The sequence below is a fragment of the Puma concolor genome, chromosome B3, assembly GCF_028749965.1.
Source record: "Puma concolor isolate L17-30 chromosome B3, mPumCon1.1.hap2, whole genome shotgun sequence".
NCBI lineage: Eukaryota > Metazoa > Chordata > Mammalia > Carnivora > Felidae > Puma > Puma concolor.
The window spans coordinates 120,699,273-120,718,817 of NC_141672.1; the positions used below are offsets into that span (position 1 = coordinate 120,699,273).

Consider the following 19,545-nt stretch of genomic DNA (forward strand, 5'->3'; position numbering starts at 1 on the left):
TTGTCCAATTTGTTGGCATATAATTTTTCATAGTATTCCCTGATAATTGTTTGTATCTCTGAGGGATTGGTTGTAATAATTCCATTTTCATTCATGATTTTATCTATTTGGGTCATCTCCCTTTTCTTTTTGAGAAGCCTGGCTAGAGGTTTGTCAATTTTGTTTATTTTTTCAAAAAACCAACTCTTGGTTTCGTTGATCTGCTCTACATTTTTTTTAGATTCTATATTGTTTATTTCTGCTCTGATCTTTATTATTTCTCTTCTTCTGCTGGGTTTAGGCTGCCTTTGCTGTTCTGCTTCTATTTCCTTTAGGTGTGCTGTTAGATTTTGTATTTGGGATTTTTCTTGTTTATTGAGATAATGAAATGCCTGCATTCTTAATGAGTTTTGCAAATGTCTCCTAAATACAAATGTTCTTAAACTCCATTAGATCAGCAATCGGGAAGTCCCTTCTGTTTAAGTGCTTAAAACTACACTGTACTTTAAATGTTCTTTATTAGCCTTTACATTTTTCTCATAGGAAACTTTGTTGAAATGCTATATATGAGCAATAGACAAAGGCCATGTACTGAAGTGCCTAAAACTATACTGTTTTTCATGCTGCTTGCATGGACCTTTTACCATTTAATAAAATTGCCCCTTAAATGTACTTCATAAACTTTAGAGAAATGCCTTGTCTTTAAGTTTCTTTTTTATTTTGAGAGAGAGAGAGGAGATCACACAGTTGGGCCAGGGGCAGAAAGAAAAAGAGAGAGAATCCCAAGCAGGCTCCACACCATCAGCACAGAGCTCAATGTCATCATCACAGAGGCCAATGTGGGGATCAAATGCTCAAATTGTAAGATCATGACTTGAAACAAGATCAAGAGTCAGACACTTAATCTGCACCTCCCAGGCAAAAAAAAAAAAAAAATGCGTTGTCTTTACTGAACTATACTGTGCTTCAAGCAGCTGCCAATGAGCATTTTGGATGAATGTAGTAAGAAATATTCTTTTTTTAAGTTTTATTTATATATTTTGAGAGTGAGAGAGATGCAAGGTGGAGAGGCACAGAGAGAGGGAAAATCCCAAGCAGGGTCTAACAGAGCCCAATGTGAGATCAGAAACCCAGAGTCAGATGCTTAACCCTGAGCAGAAACCCAGAGTCAGATGCTTACCGACTGAGCCACTCAGGGTCCGAGAAATGCCTTAAGCAGCTGTAAATGAGCATTTTATGTAGTAAAAAATTATTCTTAATCCTTCTTTATGAACCCTTGGAAAGAGCTTTGTACTTAGCCTGAAACTACACTGCACATTCAGCATCTGTAACACAGTGCCTGAGATAGCCAACTTGCTAGGAGAGTCTATTCATTTTCAGCATTCCCTAATTCTCATCTCTCATTAACACCGCTGGTCTTCCAGGTATCAATTTTCACCACTTTGCTCAATTTTCAAACAAGGTTATCCCCAGGGTCCATTCAGAGTCAGGCTCTCCGAGGAATATCCCCTGATTAGAAGTGGGAGTCTGGTGAAGTCATTGTAACTATGGGGTCAGTGTTGCACAGGACTCCCTTTTAATACTGTTTCAGAACAATATGGATCCAGAACCCTAGGGCATGTGAAGGTGCCCAATGTAGGTTTGTGGGTAGGGTGAGCCAGAAGTTTTGGAAAGGAGCTGGTCTCTTTTCTGACATGAGTGGAAATGAAGTTAGACAACTTCTTTCCAGATTGATTCCATTCCCCTTGGAAGGGTAGAACATGGGCCCTCCTTGGGGCCATTCCCTTCCCATCACTGTTTTTTCTAACTAGGTCATTGTTCACACTTACGAGCCATGAAGATCTCACACACTCAGCCAGCACTCAGGAAGAAGCAGAGAGTTCCCATCTTGATCCTGTGTTCAGTGAGAGTGATCAGTGTCAAATATCCAAAGGGAAGATGACCTGCTATTCCCTGAGCACTTGGTGCTTGATCAGTTGTGCTATGGAAGGCAAAGGAGAGCCCGTTTTCCTCTTTCCCCTGGCTGATCGAGATGCCTTCATTTTGACTAGCAGTTCACATATGGGCATATGTTCCAGGAGCTGATGAGTGCAAGAAGAATCCTTTGCAGGACAATACCAGGTTCTGATTCCAGACACCTGAGCAACAACAAGCCAACAAATACAGCTCAACCACTGCTGTTTCTATCTGCTGATGGGAAAAGTGGAAAAGACAGACAAATCAGGGATTTCGGGCTGCAGGAAGAATGCAGGCCTCTTGCTGACAGGGCCTCTTGCTCAGATGTAGCTTATAGAGGGCTTCCTTTGCTTAAGCTCACAGGCTTTTCTTATTTGTGAGATAGCCATCCTGCTAGGAGATTGTGCTGGGTACTTCATTATCAACATTCTCCCATTAACATCTCTAGGGAAGAACTCTGGACATCCGTGGTTTCCCTTTATACACCACTGTCTTTTTGGTGAAACAGTGTCCTGCATGGAATTCATTCAGAGTCAGTGTCTCAGAGTAATATTTTCTGCTTCCAACTTGGGGGTCTGGTGGTATCCTTGTGACTGTAATCTAGGTTTTGCATTGGGCCTTTCTCTATTTGGTTTCAGAACTATGTGGACATACAGAGGCCTAGGGCATTTGAAGGTGCCCAAAGGAGAATGTTTGAATGTAGGGTAGTTCTGAGGTTTGGGAAGGAGCCAGCATCATGCATCAAATAAGAAGTGAAGATAGATATCTTTTTCCTGGATTTAGCCCATGCCAAAGAGAAAGACAAAAACTTGGCCCTCCATGTACTCCTTCCAGTACAATCATTCTTTTCCTATGTCACCATTTGCAGTCCAAAATCATGGAGCTGTCATTTACACAGCCAGGGTTCAAGAATCAGAAATGACTTACCTGTCAGTTCCTGGACCAGTTGGGAGCTCTTAGTGTCTGATATTCCAAAGGAAAGCCCACATTCCTGGTACTTAGCCAGCTAGCATAATCTTCATGAAGGGAAGCCAGTTTGCTTCTTCATGTAGGTAACTGTGAAGGCTTCACCCTGAACATCAGAAGGTTTGTGTAGGCACAATATCCTCTAGGAACCATTCTGCACACTACCAGCCTCTTCTGTGAAGACCACACCAAAACTGCATACCAAACATGTAACTATCAGCCAGGAGCACATGCCTGCTACTTCTACGTGTCTGCTGCATCTATCTTCCAACAGCATGGCAGGAAAGAAAGCCACAGACAGGGCTTTTCCTATCTCTTTGAAGGAATAATGGAGGCCTCATGATGACACTGTTTCTGGTGTGGCCTGGAGAGAGGTCCCTTTACCAAAGCCATGGCTCTTTCTAATTCCTGAAACAGTCAACTTGATAAAAGATTGTGCTAATCACTTCATTCACTACAGTCTCCTATTCACAACAGTCTCCCATTCGCATCTCTAATGAAGAACTCTAACATGCCAACTATCATTTTGAACCCCTTTGTTCTTTCAAAGGATTTCCTCTCTGGGGTTCATTCTGAGTCTCTCAGAGTAATATCCTCTGTTTTCAAGTGGAAAATCTGGTGAAGTCCTCATGACTATGGATAAGTTTTTTAACAGGACTCCCCCCCTTAATTTGTTTTCAGAAGTTTATGGACATCCAGAGGCCTGGGTCATTGGACGACACCCAGGGGAGAATATTTGTATGTATGCTGGGCCAAAGATTGTGGGAGAGAGATGGCTTCATTTATGGGCTAAGAGGAAGTGTAGTGAGACATCTCCTTTCCAGATTGATCCTATTCCCATTTGGAATGTTGAGCTTTGGTCTTCCTTTTACACATTTCCTTCCCATGGCTGTGTTTCTAAATAAATTTTTGTTCACACATAGGGGCCATAGAACTATCACTCAACTGGCACCCTGGGTAGGACACGAACTCCCTTTCTCATCCTGTGCTGAGTGATCTCAGGCTCTGCTATACCAAAGGAACAATGGTCTGCAGTCTCTGAGTGGGTAGTACTTGGCCTTTTATAGAAGGTGAAGGTGAGCCAGCTTGTTTCACTCACCTGGTTGAGTTGCCTTCATCCTGAGAATCAGCCAGTTTGCACATTGGCAGTATGAACCAAGGGGGGGGGGGTGAGTACAGGAAGAGCTCTGTCCAGGAATAGGGAATGAAGTTCTTGTTCCAGACTCCTGAGCAAGAACCAGAAGGACCCAATAGCTACAACTGAAACACTGTTGCCTCTGAGAACTGATGGAAATATTGGGAAGGACAGAAAAATCCAGAAACCTCTGTCTTCTAAGGAAAGATTTCAGGCTTCTTGATGAGAAGACTCCTGTGTGTAGCCCCTTCAGAGGGTTCCCTTTGCCTATGCCCACAGGCATTTCTTATTCTGAATACAACCAGGTTGATAGTAGACTGTGCTGGGTACTTCACTCTCAACTTCTCCATATGTCAACTCTAAAAAAAAACACTGGCACTCTGTATCTCCTTTTACACAACTTTTCTCTTTTTAAAAAAATAATAGGGCTCTGCATGGAATCTCTTCAAAGTCAGTTTCTAGGAGAAACATCATCTTCTTTCAAGTTGGGAGTCTGTTGGTGCGGTGGTGACATAGGTTTTGCATTAAGCCTTTTTCAATTTTGTATCAGAAATGTGTGGCCATGCAAATCCCTGTTGTATTTAAAGGTGTCCAAGGAGAATGCATGGGTAGGCCAAGCAACAGGTCAAGGGTGGATCTCGCCTCCCATTTGGGACAAAAGGAAGGGAAGATCGGTATTTCCTTCCTGAATTTGACCCATGCCCATTTGAAATGCAGAACCTTGACTCACTTCATCATCGTTCCTATCCCATTACTGCTTTTCTAACTTGGTATCCCTTTACACACCAAGACCATGGGACTAACATATACACAGTGTCCAAAGATGGGAGGTGACTTTCCAATCAGTTCCTGGCCAATTGAGGGCTCTCAGTCTCATATCCCATGAACAGCCGACTCTCCAGGCCTGGACTGTTCAGTGCTTAGCAGGGTACAATCTTTGTGGGAGTGGGTAGCTACATTGACTCCTGCCCCTCGTTGATGGGCATCCTCACATTCTGAAGAATAGTCTGTACATGTGCAGTATGCTCCAGGACCTGATCAGCACACAAAATGCCTTTTGAATAAATAGTGCACCCAAGCCTTGTTCCCACTATGATGTGGTCATCAGATGGAAGCACATATTCATTCCCAGAATCACCTCTGTCCTGATCTACTGATCGGATGGACAGAAAAACACCAAAAGCCAAAGGTTTCACTCCCTTTCTTAAGATAGAATGATGGTCTTTTGATCACAGGGCTCCAAAAGATAGCTTATAGAGGACTCCCTTAAGCCAAAGCCCACAACATGTCCTTCTGATTTCTGAGCCAGCTAATTGCAAATACAATGGGCTGGTCACTTCATTCTCATTATCCAATTCTCACTCCTAATAAAGAACTCTGACCCTCCGTGTATCCATTTTCACCACATTGCTTCCACTTCAATCTAGGTTTTTCTGGGGGGGTTGCATAAAAATTGAGTCTTTTGGAGTAATATCTCTAAAGAGTAATATTTACTTCTGAAAGTAGAATCTGGTCCAGACCTTGTGTTTGTGGGATAGCTTGAGCCAAATGCCCCAGCCACTTTAGTTTCATGACTATATGGACAACCAGGTCCCTAAGGCATTAGAAGAGATCTAGCATAGAACTGTTTCTGTGGAGGCTGGGAAGGAGGTATTAAGAGAGAGCTGGCCAGCTTTCTCAGCTGAGGGAAAATGAAATAAGACATCTTCCCAAGTTGATCCCAATTTACACTGGAAATGTCAAGATTTGACCCTTCTTGCACCCATTTCCTTCCCCTGGCTATATTTCCGACTATTGTTTTTCTCCCGTAGGAGCCATGGAGCCACCACTCACTCAGCTGACATCCGTGGGTAGGCTGCAAACTCCACTCTGCTCCTGTGCTCAGTGAGAGCTATCAGGCTCTCATCTACAAAAGGAAAGATGGCCTTTAGACCCTCAGTGCTTGGTGCTTTGCCTGCTGTGGTATGGAAGGTGAAGGGGAGCCAGCTTGCCTCCCTGACCTGCATGATTGAGTTTCTTTCATTCTTAAAAGCAGACAGTTTGCACATGGGCAGAATGAACCAGGAGGAGTTTAGCACTGGAAGAGCCCTTTCCAAAACAAGGAAACAAAATCCTTGTTCCAGATTTCTGAACAAGAGCCATCAGAAACCAATAGCTACACCTCAAACACTGATGGCTCTATCAACTGATGGACAAAGAGGGAGGGATAAAGTCAGAAATCACAGGCTCCTAAAGAAGGAATGCAGACTCCTTACTGACAGGCCTCCCAGGTGTAGTCCTTCAGAGGGCTCCCTTTGCCTAAGCCCACAGACATTTCTGATTCCAAATACAACCTGGTTGATAGGAGACTGGTGCTGGGTACTTCATTCTCAACATTCTCCGCATCTCATACGTGATGAAGAATTCTGCCAGTCTGGGTCTCACTTCCACCACTTACCGCTTTTTATGAAAAATGGTTCTGCATGGAAACAGTTCCAACAGTTCCATCAGTTCCTTCTCAATTTGGTTTCAGAATGATGTGGCCATCTCCAAACTTAGGGTGTGTAAATGTGCTTGGGGAGAATGCTTCTCGGTAGGCTAAGCCAGAGATTAGAGGGGGACTCCAACTCCTGTGTGAAACAAGGGGAAAGGAACATATATATCTCCTTCCAAAATTTTATCTATGCCCATTTGATTGAGAACTCTGACTCCCATTGTGGTCATTCCTATCCCATTGCTGCTCTTCTAACTTGGTCTCATTACACATAACAATACCATGGGTCATTCCCTTTCACAACCAATATCCAAGGACTGGAGGTGAATCCAGGCAGTTTCTGAGCCAATGCAGGTCCCTAAGAGTCTGATATCCCAGAAGACAGCTAGCCCTCCTATACCTGAGGCCTCAGTGCTTAGCAGGCTAAAGTATTAGGGGGATAAGTAGCCACAGTGACTCCCACCTGAATTGTTGGAGAGACCTTCATGCAGAGGAACAGTCTAAACATGTAGGTATGCTCCATGATGTGATCAATGCCGAAAAAGACTTTTGAATAAATAGTGCACCAAGGGCTCGTTCCCAGTACTCGATCATCACATTCTTCACAACTGAGAGTCACTGCTGCCCTTATCTAGTGATACAATGGGAGGAAACACACCAGAAGTCAAAATTTCCATTTCTGAAGAAATGCTCACAGGGTTCACAGGGCCTCTTCCTTTTGAGTACTCCTGTACTCAAAGCCTACACAAGGTTCTTTTGGATCCTGAGCAAGCCACCTTGCTCATGTATTGTGCTGTTCAGTTTATTCTAAATGGTATCCAATTCTCATCCTCGGTGAAGAACTCTGACCCCTGGTGTGTCACGTCTCATGACATTGCTTTATTATCCATCAAAGATCATCTTGGGGCCCATACAAAGGCAGTCGTTCAGATCAATATCTCCAGTTTGCAAATATCCAATGTGAACATCCCTGGTGATGGTGGGACAAGTGTAGCCAAGAGGCCCTGGCATTTTGGTTTGGGGACTACATGGGCACTGGAAGGGGCCCAGATGAGGACTGTTTGTGTGGAAACTGGACCAGACAGACATATTAGTGGAACCTGGCCCCCTAGTGGGGCCTAGGGGATATGAAGTTCAGCATCTTCTTTCTGCATTGATCACATCCCCATTGGAAGGAAATATTGAATGCACGTTGGTCCTGGCTGCAGCCATTCCTTTACCCGACTGCTATTTCTGACTCAGTCTTTGTTCACCCTTGAGGGGTATGGAGCTGGTACTCCCTCAGTAGGCACCAAGGGATGGGTGTCGGGTTCCCACTGGGTCCTGCGCTCAGGAACAGCCATCAACTTCAGCTATCCTTAAGGAGATTAGCCCTTCTCTCCATGAGTGTGGTGCTTGACTCTTTGAAGCACGGGGTGGCAGGAAGAGAGCCAGCTTGCTTCATTGTTCTGCCTGATTGAGGTGCCCTCCTTCTGCAAAGCAGACAGTTCACAAAGGAGCAGTAGTCTCCAGAAGCTGGTCACCACTGAAAGAGCCCTTTACAGGAAGCTGGCACCAGTGCCCTTTGCCATACTATGGAACAAGAGCCCTGGGACCCTTCCAGCTGCAGCACTGTCACAGCTCCCTCCATTCAGTGATGGGAAAAACGAGAAAAGCAAAGTCCCAGGACTCTGTAGGTCCTTCCAAAAGAAGGCAGGCCTTTTCCTGACAGGGCTCCCAGATGCAGACGCTAGAGGGCACTTTGGCCTAGGCCCTCCGATGTTTCTTTTTCCCCACAGACAGGTTGCCAGGAGCTGGTGCTGAGCACTTCCTTCTCCACAGAATTCCCCTCCCAATCTCTGAAGAGCTCTGGCGTCCTTATCTTCCTGTACACGTTTGCTCTTTTGTAGAAACAATCTTTGCAGAGCTCTGGGTTTGTTTTGTTTTGTTTTGTTTTTATAAAACTTTACATATGTTTGCTCTTTTGTAGAAAGAGGGTTCTTCTCTCAACCCATTAAGAGTGTCTGAGAGGGGCACCTGGGTGGCTCAGTCAGTTAAGCGTCCGACTTTGGCTCAGGTCATGATCTCACGGTTCACAAGTTGGAGCCTTGCATCGGGCTCTGTGGTGACAGCTCAGAGCCTGGAGCCTGCTTCAGATTCTGTGTCTCCCCCTCTCTCTGCCCCTCCTCTGCTCATGCTCTGTCTCTGTCTATCTAAAAATAAATAAAAACATTTTTTAAAAATTTAAAAAAAAGAGTCAGTGTCTGAGAGTCATATTCTCTATGTTTCACCTGGAAGTCTGGTTTAGTCCTTGTGAATGTGGGAGAGATTTTGCCACAGGGCTCCCTTTCAATTAATTATCAGATATATGTGGCTATTAATATTCTCAGGGCATTTGTAGCTGTCCAACAGAGGATTTTTTTGTGTGTTGCCTGGGACAGAGATTTGGGCAGAGAGCCTGCTTCCTTCTGTGCAAGGGCAAATGAATTAATACATCTTCTTTCCAAGTTGATCCCAGTTCCCATTGGAAATGTCAAGCTTTGCTTCCCCTTGAGCACATTTCCTTCCCCTTGCTGTATTTCTATTTTTAGGAGCCATACAGCTATTAGTCCCTCAGCTAGCACCCCTAGGTGGGCCACAAACTCTAACTCTGCTCCTGTGTTCATTGAGAGCACCCAGGCTCTGATCTACCAAAGGACAGATGGCCTTATTCCCTGAGTGCTGGTGATTGGCCTGCCGTGGTATGGGAGGTAAAGGGGAGCCAGCTTGCGTCACTGACCTGGATGCTTCATTGCCTTCCTTCTGAGAAGCAGTTTGCTTAGGGTTCATATAGACCAGGAGATGGTCATCCCTGGAGAAGCCTCTTCCAGGAATAGGGAATGAAGTCCTTGTTCCAGACTCCTGAGCAAGAGCAAGCAGAACCTAATAGCTAAACCATTGCTGCTTCCATCAAGTGATGGAAGGGGGTGGGGGGGGGGCAGGCAAAGCCAGACATCTCTAGATCCTCAAGAAATAATGCAGGCTTCTTGCTGACTGGGTTCTCAGCTGGAGTCCTTCACAACACTCCCTTTGCCTAAGCCCACAGGCATTTTTTTTTTTTCCAGATACAAGCAAGCCTATAAGAAACTGTGCTGGGTACTTCATTGTCCACCTCTCATGTAATATGCAGAACTCGGGCAGTCTGTCTCCATTTCCACCACTTAGCCCTTTTTGTGAAAAAAAGTTCTGTGTGGAATTTATCCAAGGCCAGGTTTTAGAGTAATAGCCTTCTTCTTTCAGTTTGGAAGTTCAGTGGGTCCTTATGATGGTGATATAGGTATATATAGGTGATATAGGGCCCTTCTCAATTTCGTTTTAGAATTATGTGGCCACTCCCAAATCTGAGGTGTGTAAAGCTGCCCAGGAAGAATGTAGGTTAAGCCAGTGGTTAAGGGAGGATCCTGCCTCTTATGTGGGACAAGAGGAAAGGATTCTAGAGATAAGTCCTTCTTCAATTTAACCTGTGCCCATTAGAATGCAGAACTTTGACTCAGCTTTTAGCCATTCTTATCCCAATGTTGCTTTTCTAACTTGACCTCAGTTCACCCACCAAGATCATGGGGCTTTCCCCTTCACAACCAAGTTCCAAGGATTAGAGGTGATTTTCCAGGTGGTTCCTGAGCCAAAGGAGGGCTCTCAGAGTCTGATGTCCCAGAGGACAGCTGACCCTTTGTCCCTGAGCTCTTTTTGCCTAGCAGGCTCATAGTGTTACTAAATGATTGCTCTTCTATGGAAACAAGGTTCTTCCTGGAATACTTTCAGAGTTAGTGTCTCAGAGTCCTGTCTTTTCCTATTAAGTGGGGAGTTTAGGACAATCCTGGTGAATGTGCAAGAGGCTTGCCACTGGGCCCCTAGGAAATGGGTTTCAGAATTTGTAGATATCACCTTGCCTAGGGTACCTTCAGGTGCCCAGTGGCAAATGCTTGTGTGTAGGCTAAGCCAAAAGTTTTAGGAAGGGAGCTGGAGTACTGTCTGGATCGAGAGTTAATGAAGAAATATATCTCCTTGCCAGATGGATGCCATTCCCTTTGGAGATGCAGAACTTTGGCACTGCTTGTACTCATCCCCATTCCCCACATTGCTGCTTTTCTAGCTAGGCCTCAGTTCACATTCCAGGACCACAGGGCTGTCACCTACACAGCCATGGCTGTATGAATGGCGCCAGTTTCCCAGTCAGTTCCTGAGGAAATTGAAGGCTCTCTGGATCTAATATCCCAGAGGAAACCGGCCCTTCTTTTCTGAGTACATGTTTAGCTTGCCAGGGTATGCACGAGCATGGGCAGCCAGTTGGCCTCGCTCCCCTCACGAATGGAGATCCTTTCATTTTGATGAACAGCAGGTTTTCCTGTGGGCAGGATGCTCCAGGATCTGGTCGGCACAGATCTATTATAAAGAGTGAAATCTTGTCTTTTGCAGCAACATGGATGGACCTGATGCTAAATGAAACCAGTCAGTCAGAGAAAAACAAATTCCATATCACTTCACTTCATATGTGGAATTTAAGAAACAAAAGAAATTCACAAAGAAAATGTAGATGAAATGAAAAAAACTATTCTTAATTATAGAGAACTGATGTTTACTAGAGTAAGGTGTTTTGGCTGATGGGTGAAAGAGGTGAAGTGGTTTAAGAGTACATTTATTGTGATGAGAACTGAGTGATAACAGAATTGTTTTTTTTTTTTATTTTTTTAAAGATTTTCTTTAAGCTTATTTATTTTGAGAGAGAGAGAGAGAACAAGGTGAGGGGCAGAAAGAGAAGGAGAGGCAGAACCCGAAGCAGGTTCCATGCTGTCACTGCAGAGCCCATTGTGGGGCTCCAACTCACAAACTGGGAGATCATGACCTGAGCCAAAAGCAAGAGTCTGATGCTAAGCAAGTGAGCCACCCAGGTAACCCAATAGAATTGTTGAATCACTATATTGTACACCTGAAACTCATAGTATGTTAAATATACTGGAATAAATTTTTTAATGTTTATTTATTTTATATTTTTTGAGTTAAAAAAATTTATTCCAGGGGCTCCTGGGTGGCTTAGTCAGTTGAGCGTCCGACTTTGGCTCAGGTCATGATATCATAGCTTATGAGTTTGAGCCCCGTGTCAGGCTCTGTGCTGACAGCTCAGGGCCTGGAGCCTGCTTTGGATTCTCCCTCTCTCTCTGCCCCTCTCCCACTCACATTCTCTTTTGTGCCAGTACCATATTGTTTTGATGATTACAGCTTTGTAGTAGAGGCTAGAGTCTGGGATGTGATGCCTCTGCTTTGGTCTTCTTCTTCAAAATTACTTTGGCTATTCGGGGTCTTTTGTGGTTCCATACAAATTTTAGGATTGCTTGTTCTAGAAGAATGCTGGTACAATTTTGATTGGGATTGCATTGAATGTGTAGATAGCTTTGCGTAGTATTGACATTTCAACAATATTTATTCTTCCAATCAGTGAGCATGGAATGTTATTTTTTCCATTTCTTTGTATCTTCTACAATTTCCTTCATAAGCTTTCTATAGTTTTCAGCATACAGATCTTTTACATCTTTGGTTAGGTTTTTTCCGAGGTATTTTATGCTTCTTGGTGCAATTGTGAATGGGATCAGTTTCTTTATTTGTCTTCCTGTTGCTTCATTATTAGTGTATAAGAATGCAACTGACTTCTGTACATTAATTTTGTATCCTACCACTTTGCTGAATTCATGTATCATTTCTAGCAGACTTTTGGTGGAGTCTATCAGGTTTTCCATGTATATTATGTCATCTGCAAAAAGTGAAAGCCTGACTTCATCTTTGCCAATTTTGATGCCTTTGATTTCCTTTGTTGTCTGATTGCTGATGCTAGAACTTCCAATACTATGTTAAACAACATTGGTGAGAGTGGACATCCCTGTCATGTTCCTGATCTCAGGAGGAAAGCTCTCTGTCAGATTTTCCCCATTGAGGATATTAGATGTGGGCTTTTCATAAATGGCTTTTATGATGTTTAAGTATGTCCCATCTATTCCGAATTTCTTGAGGGTTTTTATTAAGAAAGGATGCTGAATTTTGTCAAATGCTTTTTCCGCATCAATTGGCAGGATCATTACGTTCTTTTCTTTTCTTTTATTAATGTGATGTATCACATCGATTAATTTGTGAATACAGAACCAGCCCTGCATCCCAGGAATGAATCCCACTTGATCATCGTGAATAATCCCTTTTATATGCTGTTGAATTCAATTTGCTAGTGTCCTGTTAAGAATTTTTGCATCCATATTCATCAGGGATATTGGCCTGTAGTTCTATTTTTTTTTTTTTTTTTTTTTTTTTTGCAGGTCTCTGTCTGGTTTGGGAATCAAAGTAATGCTGGCTTCATAGAATGAGTCTGGAAGTTTTCCTTCACTTTCTACTTTTGGAACAGCTTGAGAAGGATAAGTATTATCTCTGCTTTCAATGTCTGGTAGAATTCCCCAGGGAAGCCATCTGGTCCTGGACTCTTATTTGTTGAGAGGTTTTTATAACTGATTCAATTTCTTCACTAGTTATGGGTCTGTTCAAGTTTTCTATTTCTTCCTGTTTGGGTTTTGGAAGTAGGTGGGTGCTTAGGAATGTGTCCATTTCTTCCAGTTTGTCCAGTTTGTTGGCATATAATTTCTCATAGTATTCCCTGATAATTGCTTGTATTTCTGAGGGATTGGTTGTAATAATTCCATTTTCATTCATGATTTTATCTATTTGGGTCCTGTCCCTTTTCTTTGTGAGAAGCTTGGCTAGAGGTTTATCAATTTTATCAAAATTTATCAATTTTGCTTATTTTTTCAAAAAAAAACCCCTTGGTTTTATTGATCTGCTCTACAGTTTTTTTAGATTCTATATTGTTTATTTCTGCTCTGATCTTTATTATTTCTCTTCTTCTGCTGGGCTTGGGGTGTCTTTACTGTTCTGCTTCTATTTCCTTTAGGTGTGCTGTTACATTTTGTATTTGGGATTTTCTTGTTTCTTGAGATAGGCCTGGATTGCAATGTATCTTCCTCTCAGGACTGCCTTTGCTGCATCCCAAAGCATTTGGATTGTTGTATTTTCATTTTCATTTGTTTCCATATATTTTTAATTTTTTTTCTCTAATTGTCTGGTTGACCCATACATTTTTTAGTAGGGTGTTCTTTAACCTCCATGCTTTTGGAGGTTTTCCAGACTTTTTCCTGTGGTTGATTTCAAGTTTCATAGCATTGTGTTCTGAAAGTATGCATGGTATGATCTAAATTCTTGTATACTTATGACGGGCTGTTTTGTGACCCAGTCAGTATGTGATCTATCTTGGAGAATGTTCCACGTGCACTCGAGAAGAAAGTATATTCTGTTGCTTTGGGATGCAGAGTTCTAAATATATCTGTCAAGTCCATCTGATCCAATGTATCATTCAGGGCCCTTGTTTCTCTTTTGTTACCTTGTTAGCTCTTCTTGATGGATAGACCCTGTAATTATTATATAATGCCCTTCTTCATCTCTTGTTACAGCCTTTAATTTAAAGTCCAGTTTGTCTGAGTATGATTACTCCAGTTTTCTTTTGACTTCCAGTAGCATGATAGATAGATCTCCATATCCTCACTTTCAATCTGAAGAAGGTGTCCTCAGGTCTAAACTGAGACTCTTGTAGACAGCAAATAGATGGGTCTTGTTTTTTTATCCATTCTGATACCCTATGTCTTTTAGTTGGAGCATTTAGTCCACTTACATTCAGTGTTATTAAAAGATATGGGTTTAGAGTCATGTCTGTAGGTTTCATGCTCAGTCAGACCCTAGGTCTGTCTCCAGCCCACTGCTGGGGCCACAGTCAAACTGGTGTGTACCTTTTCTTCCCTTCTCCCAGAGGCAGGACTCACTGTGGAGTCGTGTGGCCCCTCTCTGGGCTACTTGCACACTGCCAGGCTTGTGGTGCTGATTTGATGGGATCTGGCCTATTTAGCCAGGGTGGATCCGTAAGGTGCACAGGGGCGGGAGGGGCAGGCTTAGCTCACTTTGTCATTGGCGGTCCCCTGTGGGAGGGGCCCTGCAGCACCAGGAGGGAGGCAGATCCGTCGGAGGGATGGATCCACAGAAGCACAGCGTTGGGTGTTTGCACAGTGCAAGCAAGTTCAGTGATGAGACCTGGTTCCTTTTGGGATTTTGGCTGGGGGATGGGAGAGGGAGATGGCGCTTGCTAGCGCCTTTGTTCCCCGCTGAGCTGAGGTGTCCTCTTGCCCTCCGGCTCTCAGAGCAGAGCTGTTGGCTTTTAACATTCCAGATGTTAAGTCCCGCTGGCTGTCAGAACTCACGAAGTCTGGCCCCTCTGCTTTTGCAAGCCAGACTTCAGGGGCTCTGCCTTGCTGGGCGGGCTGCCCCTCCACTGCCCCGGCTCCCTCCTGCCAGTCTGTGTGGCATGCACCGCCTCTCCACCCTTCCTGCCCTCTTCCCTGGGCCTCTTGTCTACACTTGGCTCCAGAGAGTCCGGTCTTCTAGTCTTCTGGCAGTTTTCTGGGTTATATAGGCAGATGTGGGTGGAATCTAAGTGGTCAGCAGAATGAGGTGAGCCCAGCATCCTCCTATGCCACCATCTTCTCCAGATGTGACATTTTCATGTGTGGTATAAAAAATACCTTAAACACAACTAAAAATACCCAATGTCATCAAAATAAAATGCAATCAGCCACTGTCCTATAAAAACAATTACATTAACCAAGTAGTAATATATATGTCATATACCTATATGAAACATATTGTGTATAATATATAGTTTGTATAATATACAGTGTATAATAGGTATATAACATTTATTACATATATACACAAAACATATATTAGTAAGTAATATACAATATAAAATCAAATATTGTAATAGTAAAATATAATCCAAAATAAAATTAGAAAATACACCATGCTGAAATCAGAAGTCCATTAGAACAAATAGATTATAAATTTTTATGCAGTTTTATGCAGAATTGGATTATATTGTATGACCCAAGTGAAATTTTTTTTAATCTTTTTTTTAAAGTTTATTATTGACAGAGAGAGACAGAAGCATGAGCATGGGAGGGGCAGAGAAAGGAGGAGACACAGAATCCAAAGCAGGCTCCAGGCTCCAAGCTGTCAGCACAGAGCCTGACGCAGGGCTTGAATGCACAAACCGCAAGATCATGACCTGAACCGAAGTCACATACTTAAATAACTGAGCCACCCAGGCACCCCACAACCAAGTGAAATTTGGAGAGCTTTCTGCTCTCCAAAGATAAATCCTGACTATATGTAAACATGCATGCTGATTAGAAGCCCTCTTCTCCAAAGTGAGAAGACCAAAGTGAGAAAGTCACTTTAAAATATAATAGGAAAATGTAAAGCTTTAACAACACATAGGAAGATATTTTCTGATTTAGAAAATAGAGGATACATAATGACATAGGCAATGAAGAATCTGTGGATAAAATATTAAATTCTTACAGGAAAGAGGCTTATAACAAAAAATTAGACTATAGTAACCTAATTTTACTTTTGCATGGAGATACACAAAATTAAACTAAATGCCTTCAGATTTTGATTTTTAATAGGAGAAAATTTGATTTGCAATGAATTACTATATGCAATTAAAATGCAGTCACTATCTTCACTCTTTAATAATCTGAAAATTTAAGTTTTGATATATTTTATGACAATAGTTTTATTTTTTTCATCTTTTTATTTTATTATTTTTTTAACAATTGCAAATGTTTTATTTGATAAGGGGTTAATATCTAAAATGTATAAAGATTAAAGATGGGCAGAGGTCCTGAATGGACAATATCCCACAGAAGACATAGACGACCAACAGACACATGAAAAATGTTTAATACCACCAATAATCAGGGAAATTCAAGTCAAAACCACAACAAGACACCATCCCACACTTCCCAGAATTGCTGAAACAAAAAATAGAAGCAATAACAATTGCTGTTGAGGATGCGGAGAATAAGAAACATTCATGCCCTTTTGGTGGGATAGCAAACTGGTGCAGATACCGCAGAACGTAGCGTGGAGGTTCTTCAAAAAATCAAAAACAGAATTACCATACATCCAGCAATTCCACCACCAGGTAACTAACCCAAAGAAAACAAAAACACTAATTCAAAAGGATACATACACCACTATTTTCATTGAAGCATTATTTACAATTTACGTATCTAATAATCTCTAGATATGAAATCAACCCAAGGGCCCACTGAGAGATGAATGGACAAAGGCAATATGGCACACAGCACACACACACACATACACACACACACACTGAAATACTACCCAGCTGTAAAAAAGAATGAAGTCTTGCCATTTGCAACATTACACCCTATAGGGTATAATGCTAAACGAAATAAGTCAGAGAAAGACAAATACCACATGACCTCACTCATATGTAGAATTTAAGAAACAAAGGCCTGTGTCATCCGCCATTTTATGCAAAGCAAGGTGGCCTCCACGTTCCCAGAGCGTCCTCTCCGCTTCTGCCTCGACCGCGTCTTGATAACAGACATGTCTCGCCTTGAGCTGTGGCGGCGGCCGGGGCAGCCTCCACGACTTCCGCTCCCCGCCACCTGGCATGGGCCTCAATCAGAACCGGGGACCAATGGGGCCCAGCCCGGACCAGGGTGGCCCCAAGACCCCAATCCCCCAATCCCTCAATCCCACCACCAGCAGCAGCAACAGCAGCAGCCACCGCTGCAGCAACCGCCGCATCAGCAGCCGCCTCCACCGCCACATGACTCGTCCAAGCCCGTCGTTCCTCAGGGACCCAGCCCAGCTCCCGGAGTGGGCAGCGCTCCACCGGCCTCCAGCTCTGCACCGCCCGCCATTCCCCCGACCTCTGGGGCCCCCACAGGGCCAGGCCCCACCCCGAACCCGCTGCCCGCTGTCACCTCGGCGCCCCTTGGGGAGCCACCGCCCGAGCTGTCGAGCAGCGGCGTCCCCACCACCCCACCCCAGGCCGGGGGTGCCCCCAGCCTCCACCCGCAGGGGGCCTGGGCCCCGGTCCTAAGCAGGGCCCAGGACCCGGAGGCCGGAAAGGCGGCAAAATGCCAGGCGAGCCAAAGCCCGGCAGCGGCCCGGGCCTAAGCACTCCTGGCGGCCACCCCAAGCCACCACACCGAGGTGGCAGGGAGCCCCGAGGAGGCCGGAGGCCGGCAGCACCACCCACCCTACCACCAGCAGCACCACCAGGGGCCCCCACCCGGGGGGCGCGGTGGCAGCAGCGAGGAGAAGATCTCCCAACTCGGAGGGGTTTAAAGCCAACTTGTCTCTCTTGAGGAGGCCTGGAGAGAAAACTTACACTCAACGTTGTTGGTTATTTGTTGGGAATCTACCTGCTGATATCACAGAGGATGAATTCAAAAGACTATTTGCTAAATATGGAGAACTAGGAGAAGTTTTTATTAACAAAGGCAAAGGATCTGGATTTATTAAACTTGAATCTAAAGCACTGGCTGAAATTGCCAAAGCTGAACTTGATGATACACTGATGAGAGGTAGACAGCTTCGGGTTCACTTTGCCATACATGCTGCCACCCTTTCTGTTGGAAACCTTTCACCTTATGTTTCCAATGAACTGTTGGAAGAAGCTTTTAGCCAGTTTGGTCCTATTGAAAGGGCTGTTGTAATTGTGGATGATCGTGGGAGGTCTACAGGGAAAGGCATTGTTGAGTTTGCTTCCAAACCAGCAGCAAAGAAAGCATTTGAAAGATGCAGTAAAGGTGTTTTCTTACTAACAACAACTCCTCGTCCAGTCATTGTGGAACCACTTGAGCAATGAGATGATGAAGAAGGCCTTCCTGAAAAACTTGCACAGAAGAATCCAATGTATCAAAAGGAGAGAGAAACCCCTCCTCATTTTTCCCGGCATGGCACATTTGAGTATGAATATTCTCAGTGATGGAAATCCCTGGATGAAATGGAGAAACAACAAAGGTAGCGACTTGAAAAAAACATAAAAAATACAAAGGACAAATTGGAAAGTGAAATGGAAGATGCTTATCATGAACATCAGGCAAATCTTTTGTGTCAAAATCTGATGAGATGCCAGGAAGAATTAAGATGCATGGTAGAACTTCACAATCAAGAAATGTAGAAACGTAAAGAAATGCAGCTAAGGCAAGAAGAACAACGTAGAAGGGAAGAAGAGATGATGATTCGTCAATGTGAAATGGAAGAACAAATGAAATGCCAAAGAGAAGAAAGTTATCGCCAGATGGGCTACATGGATCCAAGAGAAAGAGAGAGACATGAGAATGGGTGGAGGAGGAGCAAGGAGCATGGAGATCCCTATGGTTCAGGAGACCAGAAATTTCCACCTCTAGGTGGTGGTGGTGGCATAGGTTATGAAGCTAATCCTGGAGTTCCACCAGCAACCATGAGTGGTTCCATGATGGGAAACGACATGGTAAGAATGATGTTGGCTGATATTGGAGTACTCATTCACTTCAAGTGGATAAGCTATTAATCTCAAGGCAATATCCCACAACATGAGCCAAGAAGGAAAGCCACAACTTGTTAGACTCAGGAAGAGTCTGGGATCAGGTGAACTGTGTCCAGAAAACCAGTGAGTAAGAGGGCAGAGGAATGAGCAACCTAATTGTTGTTAATAAAGACATTTTAAAATCAGAAAAAAAAGAATTTCAGAAACAAAACAAATGACCAAAGAGAGAAAGAGACATTCAAAAATGCTCAAACTCTTAAATACACAGTACAAACTGTGCTGACAGATACTTAACATAATCTCTTCATTTTATTTTATTTTTTCAATTCTTAAATTTTATTTATTTATGTTTTTTAAAAATTTAAATCCAAGTTAGTTAACAGATAGTGTAATAATGGTTTCAAGAGTAGAATTTAATGGTTCATCACTTACATAAAACACCCAGTGCTCCATTCCAACAAGTGCTCTCCTTAGTGCCCATCACCCATTTAGCCCATCCCCAACCCAACACCCCTCCAGCAAACCTCAGTTTCCTCTCTGCATTTGAGTCTTTTATGGTTTGCCTCTCTGATTTTATCTTATTTT

At 43.4% G+C, this 19,545-nt stretch overlaps 1 pseudogene; it reads left to right on the forward strand.

Annotated features, from left to right (window-relative positions):
• LOC112855507 (splicing factor, proline- and glutamine-rich pseudogene) overlaps window positions 1-19,151 on the forward strand; it is a 117,165-nt pseudogene extending 98,014 nt beyond the window's left edge.
• The last annotated feature ends 394 nt before the right edge of the window (window positions 19,152-19,545 follow it).